General features: G+C 33.8%; 2 protein-coding genes across 4 annotated transcripts in view; one reads left to right on the top strand and one right to left on the bottom strand.

The window, feature by feature from the left end:
- The window catches only part of LOC110183090 (uncharacterized), a 193,718-nt gene that overhangs the window by 140,433 nt on the left and 32,940 nt on the right, over positions 1-20,345 (bottom strand). The gene's annotated exons all lie outside the window — the stretch shown is intronic.
- The window catches only part of haf (leucine-rich repeat and fibronectin type-III domain-containing protein hattifattener), a 73,225-nt gene continuing 69,077 nt past the window's right edge, over positions 16,198-20,345 (top strand). For all 3 annotated transcript variants that reach the window (XM_086831019.1, XM_086831021.1, XM_086831022.1), the window contains exon 1: positions 16,198-20,322. The gene's annotated coding sequence lies outside the window, so the exon portion shown is untranslated. The remainder of the gene's footprint in view (positions 20,323-20,345) is intronic.

Consider the following 20,345-nt stretch of genomic DNA (forward strand, 5'->3'; position numbering starts at 1 on the left):
TTACAATTTAACTTGATTTGTTAAATGTATAATTTTTATACCCTTGCAGGGTATTATTATTTCAGTCCGAAGTTTGCAAAGCAGTGAAGGAGTCACCTCCGACCATGAAAAGTATATATATTCTTGATCAGCATTAACAGACGAGTCGATCTAGCCATGTCCGTCTGTCCGTTTGTCCGTCTGTCCGTTTCTACGCAAACTAGTCTCTCAGTTTTGAAGCTATCTGAATGAAACTTTGTAGTTCGTCTTCTATATACTCTCACTCGTATATATGTCGTAACGGGCCGGATCGGATCGACTATACCATATAGCTGCCATAGGAATGATCGGAAAATTTTTACAAAATAAAAATTATAACATTTTCAGTTTCAACAGAATTTAGTGAAATTTGAGATATAACCATTTTATATTATTCTAGATTTTTGTTAAAAATTATATGGAAATCGGAAGTTTCATGTTTATTCATATCTTGTTTATATTCATTTGCATATCAAATATTCATCATTTCTGAATTTATTTTGGACCTACTCCAACAAGTTGTCCAGCAATTTTTGGCCAAAAAAACAATAAAACAAGTGTCCATAAAAGCAACACTTGTTGCCCCATCATCCATGCCACACAGGTGTAACCGAGGCTCGGGACACAGGTAAGTGGCAAAGTCAACATGGCAACAAAAAAAAAGAAGGTGGGGAGGTAACAGCAATTTTTGCGATTATATTGTTCACGTGTTGCCAAACGCCACCCCCTTTTGGCCGCTTCCTCCGCCTAAGTGGTCCCACGTTGTGTCTCTCTGCATCTGTTTTCATTTTTCCTCAACGCTTTTCTTTTTTCTGTTGTTTTTTTTGGCAATTTTAGAGGCATTTTCTCATATTAAATCATAAAAGCATAAAGGTGAGATGTACAAAAGGCGCGAGTGTACTTGTAATTTATTTGGCCGACATTTTTATTTACTTTTTACCTCTATTATTATTATTATGTTTTGGGGGGAAAATATGAATACGAATTTGTTAGCACTCTAGGAATTATTTTTTAACATTATTTTAGGGAATTTATTTATTAGTTTTGTTTATGAACTATTAGCAATCATCGTAACAAATCAAGATTAATTAAGAGAGAATTTTTGATCAGAATCAACAGTTGGACGATGGAAAAATGTTAAAAAAAAAACAAAGATAACTTTTGCAGTTGTCAAAATATAAGATATATAAAATAATATAAAATATTAAGATTTAAAAAATTTTCATAAAAATTTAACGATCATTTTTATGAAAATTTCCTAAATCTTAAATTCTAATCTTGTAATTCTAATTCTAATAGAGAAAATCTCTCGCTCTCTCTTCCTGCTTTTCCCTCTCTTTATCTCTATCATTTTCCATCCATCTCTCTCTCTCTCTGTGTGTATTGCTGAAGGTATCTCTTGCTCTCTATCTCTCTCTACCCATCTCTAGAGATATATCTTACTCTCTCGCTCCTACTTTCTCTGTACTCTCTTCTCGGAGAGTATAAATAGAGGAACAGCCGTCGCACTCCCCTCATTCTGTTCGCGGCCTCCCAACTGTTAACATCTATAGGGATGGTTAAGTGATATTTTAGTGTTTTCCCATCGACCCCAAAAATATATCTGTGGCTTACTTATGAAAGATTTTATATTCGAACCAATGATCCTGCAGGGGTATACAAACTTCGACTTTTCGAAGATAGCTTCCTTTCTGGTTAATGTTTGGAGTTCTTTTTATTGAGTTACTTTATTCGAACAAAGGAGAAATTAATCAAATTAAATCAATTAATCAAATACCTCAGTTCATAATTTGTTAAGATAATTAATTCCCGATTTTACAATCTCGATATAATAATAATAATTAATATATTATAATATATATAATTATAATTTATTTATTTTAAAAGATTTATAGAGTATTTTCTCCATTTTTTCTGAATTTTTCCGTAGAAGAAATTGACACAAATTGCAAACTTTAAAAAGAGTATCACCCACAAACACTTATTTCCATATTCGTTGCCCAAATCTTCATTTATATAGGTTGTGTGCCTTATGTTGCAAATTGTGCCGGGTGTTGCAAGAAGCTGCGGCAAAAGCTGTGTGATAAGTTGTTATACCACCGGCAATAACAATCCCACTAACAGCTCTTTTTCTCTACCAAAAACTTTTGCTGGGTTGGTGTTTCCCCCAAATAAACAAAAAGAAAAACTAAAAGAAACAAACGAAGACATTTCCATATTTCATTCGTTTATGTTGCAATTTCTGTGGAATTGCCGATTTTGCAATCAAGATGCGTGTGAGCGAATTTATGCAGATGGAAGCAAAGAGAATCATCAACGAAAATTATTAAAAATAATTGCTATATGGTTTTCTGGAAATTTTATGATGTCTTAAATTAAGAGAGTGGAGATTATATTGAATAAAATCTGAGATAAAAATATCAGAGGGAGAGCATAAAGTATCTTAAATTAATTGAAAGGTTATAGCAAGACATAGATCTTTCCTAAAATTTTACCTATACAACAGATTTAAATCTAAAATAACTAAAGTGTTAATAGCAGAAATAAATCTTCCCTTAAATCTTAACTATAAAACAGTATTTATATCTTACCCCACACCATTTAGTTCTCCCTTGAATATCCTTGAAAATAATATATTCTGTAAACAATACTCTCAAAATTTAATAGACTTCCATTTGAGAAATTCTTGCTTTCAAAGTTGACATATTATCCACCTCGAGCTTTGCATTTCAAATAGATTTCGCAGCGCGAAAATATTTATTTATTTATTTATTTATGTAGACTTTGCCTTGTGTAATGGATGCCGAGAGACTCGGAAGCAGCTGCCCAACCCATCGAAAGATTTATTTCGGGTTTGAGAGCGACCAGAAAGCGGATTCAAGTGCCCACCCAAAAAGGCATACTCATCAATGAAATAATTTAGTGGGCTGAGACTTTGGTCAGCCACGCCCCTTGCCATGGTACACTTTAATTTATTGAGACTGTGCGTGGAAAATGCCAAGTTTTTGACGTTTTCTCTGCATTCATTTGTGTAATTGAACACCAACGGTGGGAGTGTTCAAGAGAGTGAGTGTGGGTGCCAGAGTTTTGGAGATGGCTTGGCACTAATTATACAATTGCTGCTCCTCTTTTTACTTGCGAATTAATTAAAGCTCTAACCTTGAAGAATTTTAGCATACTAAAGAGTCTCGAGTCTAGGTGTGTTCTCTCAAAGTCTCAAAGAAATTCACTTCAAGTATTTCGTAGGCCTTTAAAGTCACCCCAGAGACCATTCCCGGGTTTAATGACTTTGACAGCTAATAGCTAGCACTAATTGCTCTGATCTCTGACACGAAATAAACATTCAGCGGCGAAAAAAGAAAGAAATTATATAAATTAAAACATATTTTTCATCACCAAAATGACAACGAAAGAAAGTGAAAAGAAAAATATTACATTAAAGCCAACTTAAATAGTGTTAAAACGTTAACTATAATTAGTTAAATGCCTCACTTAAATTGGAGTTAATATAAGAAATATATAGATGAAAGCTTTTCTGTGCTGGTTTTTGTATTATTTTGGTTTATTTTTATATTTTTTCTTATTTTTTTCTCTTCTTGTGGGCGACATTCCTTTTCAGCAGTTAAGCTGCCAGTTGGCAGTTGCCAGTTAACAGGCAAATTGCGGTCTGGGCCAAGACGATTGCCGGCTGACTCTTGACGGTAATGATGACGCCCAGCTAAGAAAACAAAGAGCCAGACAAAGTAGTCAATGTTGATGTAGTCTTAGCCATGGTAGTTGCGACTTGAAAGCACTGAGAATTATTTTTTCTGACTAAAAAACGGTGATTTAAATATAGACAGTACTTTATATTGAATTAATTTACATCTAAACTATATAAAGTATATTGATTTATAAAAATATCAATTGCGTGTCAATTTCTTAATAATAATAACATAAACAATATTGTTGTATAAAAAAATATATAAATAAAAATAACAATTGCGTGTCACTGTCTCAATAATAATGATCAACACAAATAAAATAGTTATGCAATATGAAATACATTTAAAAACATTTGATTTTGAAAAGCCTGGTACTAAATAAGCAAATAATTATGTTAAACTTAAGTTTTCCTACCATTAAATAACTCAGCATTTACATCGCCAAATTTATTGCCTACTTTTAGGCGACTGCAAACAGGAATTTACCTAGAACATTCGCTAAAATCTTCTTAGTGACCAAATGCTTTATCCAAATTTGTTGAATTTTGGTAAATAGATAAAAAATAAATTATATTTTTCCCAGTGTATGCTCAACTATGCTGCACACCCAAAAATTTTGGCCGCTGCTCCCCTTAGACCCCAAAAATGCTTCTCTTCAGCTGACCCTATTTTTGTGGTACTAAGAGGGACGAACGCAACGGTGGGCGTGGCAATCGCTTATAGCGCGTGCCTAAGTAATGTTGGCTCAAAACGAGTACCGGGCCAAGAAGCTAAAGAAGTCAGCGGCAATTAGAAGAAGACCAGGCAAACGAGACGAAATGAAAACGAAAAGCTAAACCAAAACGATGACGAAGGCGACTGAGAAAGACAGTCTTAAGACTCAACACTCAAAAGACGATGACGAAGTCCGGATGAGTTGAATCATTTGTCGGTGGCGGTGGGCGTGTCGTTGATTGCTCTGACATTGGGCATTACAAGGGGGCGTGGCACCCTCCAACACTATCACTGTAAGTGCATGTAAAGGTTAAGCTTTCAATTAACTCGAGTGCAGCAGAAGAAGAAAAAATACCATCTCAGTTTGAAGCTGGGGGGTGGCAGTAAGAAGCCAAAAGGCGCATGTGATTCCAAACTCAAAAAAAACTAACAAGAATAAAAGGGGTGCAGACCCCAAACTAATAGAAGACTAGCAAAAAAAAAAAGAGGAGAAAAAAATCATCAAACTGACCAAAGTAATAAAACGAAATGAAATGAAACGGAAATGAAACTTAACGGCTTCCAAGTAAATACACAAACAACAGCCAAAAGGAGCAACTTTTCACATACCAAACCAGTTTTCCCATGCATCCGTTTCTCACTACCAATTTTCCAGTGCTGTCCGAGGGTCTCAGAGGTCAAGGAAATTTGGTGGAAAATTTAACCTTATTGATCAGTAAACCGAAAAATTAGAAATATAATTCAAAAAGATTATTTTTTAGAGGTTAAAATAATTATACAAATATCTTTAAACCCCAAAAAATATTTATATATCACAAAAATATTTCAACAAGATAAGTTCAGGAAGCTTATTTTTTGCAGTTCAATTATAAGATCAAATCGGAAATCTATCATAGCTAAGCTTAATATATTTGAATTTTATCAATAGATATATATCGATATTTTGATATGATTTTTTTGAGAATAAAAAATCTCAAAATTCCATAACTTAGCCAAAAAAGCTCTAATTTTGATTCGGAAAGCTTTCCTATGTCACTTTTTATTAGATTAATAAATCTGCATACTCAATTTAAAACTTAAAGAAATCATAATTTTTATCAATTTTTTTTACAATTTTAACAATAAAAAATTTTGAAAAAATTTCGAAAATATTTGTTTCTCCTAAATATATCTAGATTGATTCGGCTGTTGATGCTGATCAATAATATACATGATTTATAGGGTCGGAAATGACTCCTTCACTTCTTAATAAGCTTCTGACAAAAATTATAATACCACATTTTATCAATTTTTACGCCAGTTTTTCTTAAAAATCAAATTTTAAAAAATTCATAACAAAGCTAAAAATGCGTAAATTTTAATTCGGAAAGCTGCCCCGTGCTAGTTTTTATTAATTTAACAAATCTGCATACTCAGTGTATAATTTTTGCGAATTAAAATTACTGAAATTATAATCCCATTCTTTGAGTAGGTATTTTTTATATTTTTATGCCAATTTTTCCTAAAAATCTAATTGAAAAAAACTCATAGCTAAGCCAAAAATACATTAAATTCAATTCGGAAACCTTTCCTATGCTAGTTTTTATTAGATTAATAATTCTATATACTCAATTTAAAACCTAAAAAATTTTAAATTTAAAAAAACAATATTAACCCCTTTAAAAATGTTGAAAAAATTTCGAAATTTCTTTCCCCTTCAGACCTGGCTAAATCGATTTTACTTTTAATGCTGATCAAGAATATATATGATTTATGGGGTCTGAAATCACTCCTTCACACCGTTTTATGCTTCTTATTAAACTTATAATGCCCTTAAAAGAACACCTCCTTTAAGCCACAATCCAACCAACTTGGCATCACTACCCTCGTGGCTTATTGCATTCCATCAGCTTCTTCCCACTTTATGGTATGCGTAAGGTTGTATTGTGTTTGTGTTTGGCGCTAGTTAAACTTTATCAGGACGGGGGGAAAATGGTAGAAACAGAAGGAGATACAGCGCCAAAGTTTACGCTCAAAACAAGCAAAGGCTCCTCCTGCATTTTCCCTCCCCCCTCCAGGACTTTTCCTTACCCCCTCCCTCGTTTCGCTCTCATAAGTCCTCTTCTTTGGGAGTTTTTGACTTCTCAAGTTCAGGCTACTTTTCCCGTCTCGCTCGCGTTTAATGCCAAGTTTTATATTAGTAAGAAAAACAGAAGCATACATTGAGTAGCATTTTCTTTTTTTTGCAACTCTCGACTCCATTCTGCCATGTGTCTCCTGCTCGTCCTTGCTGCTGGAAGTCAAGTTAAGTTTAGTTTATTTTATTCGATGCAACACATATTTTTCTTCACTGTTTTTCTTGCTGCGTAAATTTTGTTGGCCAGTCCAAGTTTTTGTGCTCTCTCTATCTCTCTATATAAAGTTGCTAATGAATTGAAAGGTGCCACAAACTCGGCTGGTAAAACATATATGTATATAGTAATCTAGGCATAAAGGTATGAGTATATATTTGAACCTTTTGGAACTGAAACGGAACTGGTATTAAAAGTTCATAAATACATTCGAGTCTCTGGCAAGTTCACAAAGAACTTAATCGAGTAAAGAGTAAAGTTTTAAAGTAAAAGTATTTGAGTCAAGTTCTAGAAAATGTTTTAAGTGGAAAAATGTAAACTATATACTATGCTAATCCTATTAACTTCATTACTTTACTTCCAATTATTTCATTTAAATACTGATTCAATTTATTACATTTTATTTGAAGTAATTTATGCTTTCTCTTTGACGTGTAGTTTGTTATTTCATCTTAATTGTTTAATATGCTCTAGACACATTCATAAATTAAATGATTTGCATTATTAAATTTATTATTCAGTAAAGCGAACAGTAACTGTATTCATTTATTATGCAAATCGAATTTGTTATAGATTTTTAGACAATGAAAATTCAATGTCAATAAACTGACAAATGAAATGGTTTCACACTACGTTTTCATAAGGAAATATATACAATGGAAAGTGTGAAATTAAATATATTATTATTGCAGAAATATTATAAAAAAAAGTAAACAAAGTTGAAGAGCATTAAATAGGTAGTTTTAAGGTAATGGTAATTTTTTGTAATAATAATAATAATAAATTGCATGCTGATCTCTCTCTCTCACTTCCCCCATTTTGTGGATTAATTTCTAATAATGTGATTCTCATGTCTGGCTAAAAATAAACTGAGAACCGAAAGTCACTTTATGGGGCTAAATGCAGCCAACCAAAGTGCTGGCCATTACTCTGTTGGCCAGCATTCGCGTGGCCAAGATTATAGCACACTTTAAAGGGCTCGCAAGCTTATACTGCACTTAATAGCACATAAAACTAGGACGTGATAATGCAACGCACCAACCACAAAAGTGGCCATAATGTGAACGAGATGGGAGAGCTAAAAACCAAAAACAAACACAAGGAAGTCTGGCAGCTAAAAATTCATGAGTTGAGGAAGGTGAGAACTTAAAATTGGTATATTCCTGCGCATAATTGGGGTTATTAACATACAAGTTATGGCTTATACGGGGCAGCTGTTTTAAATAGATAAAACCAAAACACTCAACACGAGACGGTAAACCAAGGACCTAGGGAAGGGTTTTTGTAAACAGAGACAGGACTACAAAATACGTATCCTTGTGGGACAAGGGTTTAACATTTATTTTGTACATTAATGGGAATAGTAAATATATTTACAGGATTTTTATAGTGATTTTAGAGCAGGGGAATATAGTAATTAAAGGTGTTTTATAGATATTTTTTACTGTATTTAAAATCAACACAAAATTAAATGCTTTAAGATTAAAGGTAACTAGTTTAAGCTTTTTAATGGTTTCTGTTACAACTTTGTTTTGTTATAAACTCATGTTCTATAGAAGATTTAATATTTCCATCTAAATTTCTACCTCAATTTAACACACTCTCTTTTCAAGGCTTTAAAATAAGTTCAAAATTGTAATCCTTAACCTCAGTAAATTTCAAAATTTGTAGCTTTCCACTCACTTTGATTAGTTTTGCTCTTGGTCCTTCGATGACCAACAACAACAACTACAACATTTCGAGGTCCTTCAAATCCAACCTCATGGCCTCATCCATTGCCTCTCATACCCCAATAAAAATAACTATATTTATATCCCGCATCTATCATCGGTTGTAAGCCCTGAACTTTGGCCACTGGCAACCACATCATTCATTATTCGAGAGGGTGCGCACTCTCGTTTTTGCTTAATTGACAACTATTTTGTTTTTTTGTGCTTAAAACTTCCAATGGCATGTCAAATGTCAAAGTGTCTGGAAATAACAACAACAGGAATAGCGGCAAATTGTCAGCCAAGAACAACCGCAAAAAGATCGAAGTAAACAAAAGACGGGAAATCCAAGACGCATTGCACACATCAGCAGTTCAAACAGGACTCAATTGAGCGTAACTTATCGACTGAATAGGAGTTTCATCCTTCTCCTCCTCCTCTTCGGACACGCCCACCATCAATCACGCCCACACACACACACTAAACACTTATACACTCTCAGTGTAAATACACATACAAATTGGTCGTTTCAATTGAAATTTTTGCCACTTTCGCACAGAGTAAAAGTTTTGCAGGCAAACACACAAGTGCAGAAATGACCAAAATCAAATCAATTTACGACTTCAAATCTGGTAAACATTTCACTTCACAACAAAAGCTGGAGATGGCTAACACCTCTTCCCCCTATTTTGATTCGGAATGAAGGGTATAGTCAGTTAGTCAGTCGTCATTCGAATGTCTTCCTTTTCCTATAGCAGCCACAGACACAAAAAACTATTTTGCCATCATTGTGAATGTGAGCACTTGTCCCCATCCTTCATCCCAAAGCATACATATCCTTCTTGGCCGCTCCTTCATTTGGCTGCTTTAAAATTGCTGGTTTTTTGGTTGTGCTTTTCAAGTGTTCACAGTGGAGAGGATATGTATATTGGAAAATGATTTTTGTGTGAGATGCTGAGAAGTGGAGCAGGTCCTCTTATGGAAAATGCTTAGGGAAACCGAGAAATGCGGGGTAGTTTTTAAGGTATCTTAATTTATCAGTAGTAAAAAATGGTTTGAAATAGAAATAAAAACAAATATTGGGTAGCTAAATAATAAATTTAATAAAAATATTTATGAAACAAAGTCATTAAGACTGATATATCTTTTTATTAAAAATAACCTTCCACCTAAAAGAACTTATTTCAATAAAACATTATTCCCATATAAGATAAGTAACGCCAAGACAATTTTTTGCAATCGTTCCGGCTTTAGAGGTGTATCCTCCCTTAAATTTGTTTTCAAAAACTAGAAGGGGATACAGAAATCTCTCTAAATGCACCATCTCTTTTGTACTCCTAGTCATTATGCATCTTCCCATTAAAGATTCTTATTTAAACATTAAAATCCATTAACCAGCTTAATTGCTAACCAAAAAAAAGTAACGGAAACCATATTTCCACCAAATTGATTCCAATTCACTGAGGCTTTTAAGATAAAGCCACTTGAAAGATTACCAATTTCATCAGATATTCCTTCTCAACTATCCTTTAATCCCTCTCACATAAAATCGGATACCCAATTCAAAGGACTTGCATGAATTTTATGGAATACGAAAACGGTCCAGAATCTCCCTACCTCCTCCCCAAGAGAGATTTGAATTTTTCAGGTTACAATACAGTTTTGTGGTTTATCCCTGCCATTGTTTCACCCAGAAAACCCAACTCCCCCCTAACAGACATTCTCCAATGTGTGACAATAAAGTTTAGAGAGGAGTGAGTTTCCTGGGGTTGGATGGAAATCCTTTAATTGACTTTGGGGTTTTGTCCTGAGAGATGATGATGAGTGGCAAAACAATTTCTTTTTGCCGAGTATCCATCGATGAGTCTCCACATTTTTGCTGTTCAAACTTTGCCTTGATTCTTTATATTCCTTTTGGTTTTATATCTGCGGTACTCTTGCTTTCTGCTTTGGCAAGCATTTTATTCTATTCCATTTTTATATTTTTGCATAATCGATTAGCAGTAGCTGAGGAGCACTAAGCCGATGCTGTCAGCTTGCCATGACACATGGAAATCATCATCAGAGGGCTAAGCATCGATATTCACAATAATCATAAATCCCACTCATCATATTCATAATGACTGTTCCAAAAATCTATGCAAATGCCTGAAATTTTGTGTGTAACATTTGTTGACAATTATAGATATTCCACAATGGTGGCCTGCAGTTTTTGGGTGTTATAAAGATAGAATCGAATGGATTTTGCGGCATGAATATGTCAAATTTTTATTGCAGGGCGGGGAAAATGCCAATGAAACAATGGCAACCACAAAATGTTTGATAAATTCCAGTGCTCATTGTTCTCTGGCAAAAATACAGAACAAGTCAATAAGATAGAACCTAGTTTTTAGTTCAAAATTAAAGTTTTTACTACACTTAATTCAATGTTATTATTAATTCAAGCTGAATTAAGATTTCTGGTATTTGAAGTCTTAAATAAATATTTAGTACGGCTCTAATTGATTTATTTTTCTTTAAATACTTTTATTTCAAGCTCTAACTACTTGTCACTTGTTGTTCTTTTTCTGATTCTCGACCACATGTGCCTCTATTGATAAGGTTTTTCCATTTTCCTGCCCTTTTGTGTGGTGTTGGGTCTGCCTCTTAACTTTTATTCTGTTGAGGTTCCTGTTTCTAGTTCAACCTTTTGTTGTGAGCATTTTGTTAAAGGGGTTTCCTCTGCCACTTGGCCTGCAAATTTATGGGTAACGCCTCTACGCCTCTCATGACCCAAAAACCCAGAGAGAGTGTTTCTTGTTTTGGCAAAATTCGTTAGAGCCTGGCCATTAGCCAGTTTGAGTTATTGTGAGGTCTAAAGATGGGCTCTCCAGGTAATGAACTTTTTGGTGGAAGATAATAGTCGGAAATGGAGTAAAGCCTGCAGATAAATTAGGCTTTATTTTGAGTTGAAGTTTTGGGTTTTCTTGTAAATTTATTCAACCTCAATTTAAGTTTCCTTTTTGCTAGCTTAAAGTTTTGCAACTCTCCATTTTCACTTCTTCTTAATTTCAAGACATTAATGTTACTTAATTAAATTACAATTTTAGTTTGAAATTCAAATTGATCGGCACTCCACTTAGTTGGACAGTTGCTTTGCATAATTCATCTTATTGCATTTCCAATTGCTCAATTATGTATACGCCATGTTGGCCAGCAGTTTATTCATAATTTTCGCATTAAATGTGACGAAGAACAAAAAGAAACGGAAAGAAATAATTTATGTACAAATAAAATACATTACCTGTGACAAGCGTTTCACTTTCATTTCAATTGACATCGCAGCAAAACGAAGTCACTTAAATCATGTGTTCAACATTTAATTCAATTAAATTGCAAATGAGGTGTACAGTGCCACTCGAAAATATAAATCAACCATATTTCATATTTTCATAAATTAATTATTAACAGAAAAGAGGAAACGAGACATATAAAAGAACTTCATTTATGAAACGCACTTTAACACCTGTCATGCCACAAATTGAAATCAAATGGTAACGTTGGGGAAAAAAAATTAATAAATAAGTCATTGCAATTGGCCAAATAATTGATATATGCATGCGCTCACAAATATATATTTAAATAAATAATTGGGCTGGATTTATTGTCTTATTTTCTCTTGTGTGTGTGTTTTTTTTTAAAGCCATTTACCATACACTTTCTAAATATAATTGGCAAAATGTGTAATTTTAATGGCCAACTGCTGTATGCATATTTTTGCGGTTTGTTTAATTATATTTGCATTTCAGCGACAAATTTTTCCCCGTCAACTTTGCCAATGTCAAACAATGTGTGTGTGTTGTGTGTATTTGCGGAAAAACATAGTAAATCTGAATTACTGCGGAAATAGTCTCCCCCAAAAAACTTGTCTGTTTAAATATTGTTTATGACCTAAAAGGTTCTTTTGTAAATTTTATGGTTTTTAGCTATTTTAATGTGCGGAAAACAGGTTGAATGTATTTTATTTAATTAGGATTTATTTAATTTTGATATAACAATCTATATTTATGGAGTTTATTCAACCATTTCCGTCATTTTTAAATGAAACAAGAATTAAATATTAAAAGGTGGCAGAATTTCCCTCTAGTTATATCCTTGAAACTTTCATTTCATTAATGACAGACTCTAAGGATAAGGATTAAAAGGAGAAGGATATAGCAGTTCTTTGCAAATGTTTGCTGGAAGGACCTTTGCTATTCTGATTTCCTTGGACATCTCTCTATCCTTTGAGTCCATGGACAAATGATGCATGTTCCTGAGCCATTCGGGATATTGATGCATGCCACTCAGTTGGTTTACTGGCGGGGCGAAGTGACATTGATACGCCTAATGAAGTGATGCATGCACCGTCGTCCTCGCATTTTGGATCCTGCCAATCCGCCAATAATGGTACACAGAATCCATCCCATTTAGGGGGGTCAAATCTCAAATCTAAGGCCGAAGCATATCCTTTGTGTTTGCTACACTGAAGCTCCGCCAAATCCTTGCTTAATTTCAGTAAGCCAAACAGCTGCAAGGGCCTAATACTGCACTGAGAGAATATTATGCAGGAATTTAATTTTAGAACTACAGAAGAAATTCATATGTTTCTATTAAAAATATTATGATTTCTTCAATTCAGGGAAATATTTGTTTATCTAATTTGTATATTAAATACTTTTCTAAATATTCTTTGTAGTTTAATTATATTTATTTTTATAATGAGAACAACTATATGTAATTTAGTTTGAAGTGCATTAGTGGTCGGGAACAAGGATAATGAAATTGACCGCAGCATTATTCGCTTGAATGTTGCAAATGGCAAGAGGCAGGTACAATGGAGGGGGGTTGATTTTAGCAGGTGTAAGTGTAAGCTTATTGCGGGCTTGCCCCCTATGTGTGGCGATGTGTGGTTAAGGGTGCCGGTGGTGGCAGGAGGAATTTGTGCCACATAGTGGGTGGTGGGTGGTAGGGTGGTTGATCTAAGGGAGGGACTCACGTGCGTGCCGCTTGACAGAGTTAACATTTTAATTGTCATGAAATATTCAGTTTTTGTGTGGAGGAGGTGGTCACCTAACATGGAAATAGTTTTTACATGCAATGTTAACCCTTGCTTCAAAGTTAGAGAGGGTGGTTTTGTATGTTGTTGAGGAATATGTTATATATTTAGTGGCATAAAGAATCAAGATTTGACAGATTAAATAGTATAAACAACAAACGAAAACTAAAGTATTCTAAAAAAGGAGAGAAGTGTGAGTAATTTAAGCTAAAGAATATTAATTTCAAAGGGTTACGATTATTTATATATTCCTTAACAAAATACAAATCCACCCACTTTTATTTTTATTCAGTTTTATTTTTCTTTAGCTTAGTCTTTGTGTAAAACACCTTTAAATTAACGCTTTTGCTCAGAATATCTATCAAATCATTATCCGATTTAATATTTATTGTATTAGATAATTTAATAAAATTCCTAGCCGAGTTAATAAGATGTTAATTAATTATATATTCATTAAATTATTATAAAATTCAATATTTAAAACCTTAAGGAATTTAATAAAATTCGAAGGGTTAAAAAGAAGAAAAAGTTATTAATATATACATATAATATATATTTCACCCCTTTACATCTCTAGAACAACATCACAGAAATTCCAACAAGAACCAAGAACCTCCTGAAACTTTACTAACTCCCCCCTTGCCAGCCATTACTCCCTATTAACTATTTAAGGCGTGACAATAAAGGGGAGTTCAGCATTTCCCTTGGCTTAGAATTGCCAAATGGCCAAAAGGAGTCTTTAAAGTGACTTTGGGTCGCCATTTAAAACTTAGGACAGGCATTATCCTGCCCCTCCTTCTTATCCTTCGTCCTATTATTGCTGTTTATGTGGGGGGGGAGGCGTCTGCTTTGTTTGTCAAGCGATTAAGTTGTAATTATGCGATGCTACGTGTCCAAGGACTTGGAATGAGTTTTGGGTTTCTTTTTTTTTGGGTCTTCTTCCCTCCTCTCCTCTAACTTATTTGTGGCTGAGACTGTGTTCTCCAAGGAATCCAAGACGATTTGTGGATTGGGATTATGGTTGGCGGTGTCTAATGAGTTGACATTAATGGGCGTGGCATTCGCATTTATCCCAGGTGAACACAGAGACAGACAAAGTCAAATGCAATGAGCCAGAGGTGAGAAGAATTGAAAAGTTGTCCAAAACAAAAAAAAAAAAAAAACCAACGAGAACAAAGGAGGCTTGTTAAATGCCAATTAGACTGAATAAATGGAACCCCAAAAAAAAGAAGAAAATAGAAAGGAAAATGCCACTGAGGAAGCGTCAACATCCATGTCTACAAACGGAGACCAGAAAAAAGATTGCTGTGAAAATAGACAAGCCAAAAGGATGAGAAGGAAAAGTCAGGGAAAGTCCTAAGAGGAAGGACCAAAGGAAAAACTACGCAAAAAACGGCTAGTAAGACTGACAAGCACAAAGAAAAGAGAAGCTGTGAAAAATAAACTAACTTCCGGGACCCTTAAAAAATATACACACAAAATTTGAGACAGAAATGAGCATATGTAAATTGAAATGGAGATGTTGAGTTCCTAAACGAACCCTCAATTAAAAGTGCGAGTCCAAAAACACGATGAAATGTTAATGATCCTAAAATGAAAGCCAGAAAATAAAAACAAAAATAAAAGCCAAGCTGTAAATCAAGTTAAGGTAAATGAAAGAAAACAAGAAAATTACAGAGAAAACTCCAAGACTAATTGCTGTTCATTGCAAAATCCATAGCACACTTTTTGGGGGCTCAATTAAGGATTTAAGAGAATTATTTGGAAAATGTTTTTAGGCAGAGCAAATAGTAATTCAATTCGAATAAGCTAAATTCCCATTAATTTGTACATATTTAATATCACATGGTGATTATAAATTATACAAATTATACCCATTTAAAACCGACAAAATGTAGACTAAATAAATAGGAATGTTTATCACCTAAATCTAATCAGGATTTTTCCCCTTAAATAAATAATCAACTGGCTAATTAACATATTGAAAATACTATATGGATAAGCTTTAAATTTTTGGCATACAAATTTTGCACAATTAAATACGAAAAGTAAATATGATTTCAGGCTAATCTCGGCACATTAGGGAAATGCTGTGTCACGTATGCCACATTAAGATATCGTATTAAAGTCATATACATATATGTGTATATATATTTTTAATGTGCTAATTTTTCATCCATATTTTTCCGCGCTCGCGTAATCTAGCCGAGCGTGAAAAACACGTTGCATGCCCCACATGCTGCTGCTTGCTGTTGGAATTTTCCTGCCGTTGCCGTTGCTGTTGCTCCTTCAGCCGGATATCCTTTTGTTGTTGAGCGACTTCGACTTTTATCGCTGCTAATAGGCCACGTCACCTGCGAGAGCGGAAAGCAAAGATGAGGCCAAAAGGCAAGCAAAAGCCAAATCGTAGTCAGGACAAAACACAAAACAAAAAAAACACGAAGAAAACAAATAAAATGCCAAGTGCAGCCTTAAGGCCTCAACTCAACAGCAGCCACAATTCACTCAGCCCAAAAAAGGAGATAACAGAAACAATAACAGCAGCCCAAAACAATGTCAGACGCCGACATACAGTGGAGATTCGATAGGAAAAATCTTTTTGTCAAAGAATAAGATTTTGTTAATTTAAAAACAATATATTTTTTTTTGTTACTCTTTTAATTTAAAAAGTACATTTAATCAATTAAAATGTGAATTTTTGCGTTTGTGACGTTTTTAACATTAACATTTTTATGTTTTCTTCATTATAATGATTCAAAGGAAATACTTTTCATAACATAATTAGAGCTTAACAATATTTTGTTTGAATTTTTTTCATACTTCTCAAATTTGAAATAGTAAAACTTTAAACTTAAATACTCTTCTGATGCTTTTAATATGAAAAATATTAAGGTAAGTTTATAAGAATTTCTTTTTAACCTAATTTAAAGGTATTTTATATAAGAGAAAATCCTCACAATATTATATATAATAAGGAATAATTAATAATTTTAAGTTTTATACCCAAAAAGTATAGCACAGTTTATAAATTATAACTACATAATTGCGTATTGATAAATGAAAGTAAATAAAACTTATAAAAATGACTAAATTTATTAAAATTTATGTCTGGTAAATGAGTTTGAAATAGTTTTAATGTAACATTAAAAACACAATATTTTCTGATCTGTAAAAAGTGGGTTCTAAATGTTAATATTTCGGGCTCATTATTTATAGTTGTTTAGTAATACTTTTTATATTATTTATTTTTTGTTGTAACAGTGGGTACTCTATAACTTAGATTTTTATATGAAATACCATATAAACATCCAAGTTTTGGAGTACCCACTGTTTCAAAAAGAAATTCCATTCCTGGCAGTAAAACTACAAGTTATGAGTGGCATATTTGAAAACTTGTGAAGTAAGAAAGTGTAAAAGAGGATATAAAGGTAGTAAGTTGAAGCCCATGGAAGAACGCATTCGCATAACTTGCAGATTCTCGGATACTTGCGGAATCTTTGAAGCCAAAACTCGAACGTGAATGGGGAATTCGGAAGTATTTCCGGTATTTTCAGGGCCTCTCCTCAACTTAACTCGACTCAACTATTTAAAGCTGCAGAAAATGCTCGTATGTTGCCGCCACATAATTAGCTGCGCTTAAAGTTTTCCTCAACGCTCCGTCTTTTTTTCCTTTTTTTATTTTGTGGGAGTTTCTTTTCTCTGGAGGATGTTTGGCATATAGGTCAGGGGAGCAGTTACGGTGTGAGTTTTCTGGTTTTTGTTTATTTTCATTTGTTTTTTGTTTTTTAGGTTGGGTGCGTGGTCTCTGTTAACGCTGCAGTCTGCAGATGCTGTTAACATAGACCGGCTTTTAGGCGGCGGCGGCTCATGGTGCCTCTGTTAATGTTAATGTATTCTGTTGACTAAATTGTGGGTAATGTTAATGGGAAATGTTAAGGAACTGCACACGAAATTAAATGGTTATTTAAAATAATTATAACATTTAATTTTACCTAATTTGATGTAGGTTTTTTTTTTGTTCATAAATTCGGAATAAATAGAATATATTTTACAACTTTAAAATGTTTTAAAAATGATGACAAGTTAAGTAATTTGTTTTTCATTTAAAAAGCCATCCGATGCACACAAAAAAATTCGTAAAAATATAGTGTTCCTTAAATCGATATAAGTTTTGTATGGAAATTGAAGAGTAAAAATGCAATAAATTATTTAAAAAAAATAAATTTTAATTCTTAAAGCTTCTCAGCGTTCGTTTTTATAAGGTTTTTAATCTACATGCCAAGTTTAACCATTAAAAAAATTAAAATTTTCTTGATTTATTTCATTCATCATTTGTTACAATTTCCTCTCTTAATTAAAATTGTAGCTCCAGGAAAGCCTCTAATAATTTTTTCCTCTATTATATTTTCAAAATAGAGTAAAAGTGATACAAATACTACAAATAAGCTTGTAATTGTTCGTATTTTCCATGCACTTGCTTCCTATTATTACCAAATGCTAATTGCCAATTTGGTTAGTTAATTGATAGCCAATGTAAAGCCAATGCCTCTAATGCATGTCTGGCCAACTCAGGCAAAGCAATCAATTCAGAGGGTTGAATGCACCACCGAAAATATTGTAATAATATTTCCAGATACCATTTACTATTAGCACACCTTTTCTTTTCAAGGTGGCATGCAGCACATGCAACACATAACAGCAACATAACAGTGACTGTAACACTGCAGAGCCGAAGTGATTCTGCCGCGTCGCTGCTTCAGCTTCGTGCGACGTCGCTGTTAGCTGTTAACAGTGGCCAAAACCCGACTTGCGGACTTTCGGTTCTTGGCTTTCAGCTTTCAGTCACCTGTTAAGACTCGAGCGTTTCGGACGGTTTTTCCGGAAAAAAAGAGAGAGAAAGAGACGCAGAGTGTTAAAGAGAAAGAAAGAAAGAGAGAGAGAGAGAGCTCTCACTCGTCGCGTACGTGTGTGTGCATGTTGGTGCGTGTTAATTTTTGCATGCTTTTCCTTATCACGTTGCACTTGCAAATTCTGTTCTAAGCCTGTTTTAAGAACCAGTTTTTATTTTCGGTTTTTTTCGGTTTTCAAAGAACATCGAACAACGGTTTTCTCCGCCAGCTAGAAATTCTTTTATAAATGCGCGCCGTGACGTCGCCGCTGTGAATTCGACGAGACTCTATCAATAGAAGTTTTTCATTTGATTTACCGTTAGTCGGCGAGTCTGTCTAACTTGTTGTCTTTGTCTTTTGGCCTGTTTGGTTGTTGTTGTTAGTTGTATTGACTGTCTTTGTTGTTGTTCTTGTGGCTGTTGTTGCTTTTCTCAAGTGGGCAGCGCCAACGGAGCGTGCATCAGTGTTTAGAAAGCAGCCACCAGAATCCACCGGTCTCTCCAACTTGGGGGGAAAACAAAAAAAAAAAAAAAATCAAGAAATAAATCAAGAAAATAAAACCCGACCAAAAACCAGAAATAGCAAAAGGCTTAATTAAATTTAAAGCACACACACTTAACTTGGCTCCAACAGATATATTGACCGACTTCTGGGAGCGCATTAAATAAAACCGTTAATTGATTTGTTTATTTGCTGTTTAAACTGTTGCAGAAAATTGGATAAATACTTCCAGACGAAAAAGTAAATACGAAAACAAAAAAGTTTGTTCACACTGTTTGCATTTAATTATCTGTCACAATAGAATTGTAATACTTGATGAAATTTACATACTTTGAGAACCATTAAGCTTAAGAAAACAATAACATTTTTTTATATAAACAATTGGGCTTTTAAAAGAGCCTCTCTAAGATTTTAGAACATTTATTTAAATGTGTTAAATAATTTCATGAATTAAAGTCAAATATAATATAACAAACTCCTCTGATTTAATAATTTCAAAGCCTTTGATTCTTTTTAAATAAATCTAAATCAAATAATTGCCTAACATTATGTGCTTTATAAATTATCCAATTAAAAAAAAAAGGGAAAAAACAAAGCAAACCCAAATACCGATTAAAGAATTTTCCTTTGATAACCTGCGCATAAAATATTACAAACAAAAAAAAAACACACCGAAAACAAAAGCGGAAATTACAAAGATTTTCGAATGCAATCATAATTATTATTCGTGGCATTCCAGCTGAGTTTTCATTCGTTGGTTCTTTGGGAAAAACCACACGAAAACATTCCGGTGGCAAACAGGTTGCCATAAACCCGAACCAACACCAACACCAAAGGAAAAATCAAACACGTGCACACGGAACGGAAAAGGTTAACGAGAAAAGCAACAATAACAACTAACAGCAGGGAAACAGTGAAAATAAAAACAACAAGCATCAGCAGTAACAGCATTAAACTCCTTCTTTTTTTAAAACCATCAAACACAGAAGAATAAACCAAGTTTTAAAACCGCTAACTGAAAAATACAACAACATCAACAAAAAAAACGCATATAAAACGAGGAGCAAACACAAAAAAAATAAAAGAAAAAACGGATATAAAGGAATTTCAAGCGTTTTGGCATTTTGTCAACCAGTAAAGGGCCAAGCGATAAACAAAAAATAACGAATAAAAAAAAATAGAATAAAACGAGAGGCACACAAGTGGCTGCAACAAAAGGGGGCACCCGGAATCCGCGACCTCTGACCCCCCGTCCCCGAAAAAAGGAAAAATCTACCTTTGGCCGGAAAACGCTTGTTCCACCAAAGCGAGGGAGGAAAAGCGAGCCAGTGAGCCAGGCTAGTGACGAAAAACAACAGCAGCAGCAACAAAACAAAACAGGTGAGAACGAAGACCTTGCATGA

This window comes from Drosophila serrata, unplaced genomic scaffold, assembly GCF_035046125.1.
Source record: "Drosophila serrata isolate PLE 108 unplaced genomic scaffold, ASM3504612v1 contig_240, whole genome shotgun sequence".
Taxonomy (NCBI): domain Eukaryota; kingdom Metazoa; phylum Arthropoda; class Insecta; order Diptera; family Drosophilidae; genus Drosophila; species Drosophila serrata.